Source organism: Halyomorpha halys, unplaced genomic scaffold (genome assembly GCF_000696795.3).
Source record: "Halyomorpha halys isolate HHAL.00 unplaced genomic scaffold, Hhal_1.1 Scaffold687.1, whole genome shotgun sequence".
Taxonomy (NCBI): Eukaryota; Metazoa; Arthropoda; class Insecta; order Hemiptera; family Pentatomidae; genus Halyomorpha; species Halyomorpha halys.
In genome coordinates this window covers 536608-537833 of record NW_027114879.1, presented here as the reverse complement: position 1 = coordinate 537833, position 1226 = coordinate 536608, and the positions used below count along the sequence as shown (strand labels likewise).

The 1226-nt window shown below is 48.5% G+C and overlaps 1 protein-coding gene across 1 annotated transcript in view; it reads right to left on the bottom strand.

Moving 5' to 3' along the window:
- The window catches only part of LOC106685379 (uncharacterized), a 445041-nt gene that overhangs the window by 8035 nt on the left and 435780 nt on the right, over positions 1-1226 (bottom strand). The window lies entirely within an intron of this gene.

Below are 1226 nucleotides of genomic sequence, written 5' to 3'. Positions count from 1 at the left end.
GGGAGTTCAAACACCATCGTGTGCAGAGGAGCATTGGACAGGCTGAGAGGAGGAGAGGAGACACCCCAGGTGAAGGTATGTAATTGTAGGTTAGTCACCCTGGGTGGGCCCTGTAGCGTCGAAGGGGAGGCGAGTATAGGGTTGAGTCGGTGGGGGTTAACCGGTTCAATCACGGTACATGTGGTAAAGGAAATGCCGCGGGAATATAAGGCAATTATAGGATGCGATCTGTTGTGTAAGGCTGGCGCGAGAGTTAAAAATACGGCAGGGCGGTGGGACATCAAAATTGGAGGGTACACATTTCCGTGTCAGGGATTGGGGAAGGATGGTAATGTACGGGTGGGGGCGATTAGTAAGGAAGGAAATTGGAGGCAGGAGATCCTGCAGGATTTTGAGGATATTTTCTTTAAAGAAGGGGAGGTGTTATCAGCAACGGGGGAGACGGTGCATGAGATGGAATTAAAGCGCGAAAAGGTAACATACGTAAAGGAGCGCCGATACCCTCAAGCGCTGCGCGAACATATACGGGAGGAGATCGAGAATCTTAAAAGGCAAGGGATCATTGTTAATAGCACTTCACCTTACAATAGTCCCCTATGGGCCGTGAAAAAGAAAGCGGTGGTGGGGGAGAAAACGGAAAAGTACCGCGTTGTCATCGATTATCGGAAGCTAAATGAGAATACGGTAGATGAGCGGTACCCGATTCCCCGATTGGAAGACATACTGGATAGGTTAGGGGGGGCTACTATATTTAGTACGCTGGACCTAAAGGCCGGATATCATCAAATAAAGATGCACTCAAGGGATCAATCGAAAACGGCATTCACTTTCGTACGTGGCCATTACGAGTTTACGAGAATGCCGTTCGGTTTGAAGAACGCTCCCATTACCTTCCAGAGACTGATGGACGAGTTTCTCAGAGGTATAGATGAATCAATGTGTCAGGTCTACATGGACGATTTATTGGTCTTTAGTAAATCGGAGCATGAGCACAAAGTACATCTGGCGACAGTATTCAAGAGGATTCGGCAGTTCGGGCTCAAATTGTCACGCGAAAAATCATCGTTGGGGAAGAAGGAGATCAGTTTCCTAGGACATAGCATCTCGAAAGACGGCGTTAAACCCGACATTCACAAAGTAGAGGCACTGCAACGGATGGCAGTCCCCAGAGATGTAAAAGGGATTAGGCGGCTGCTAGGGGCTCTTAACTATTATCGACGTTTCGT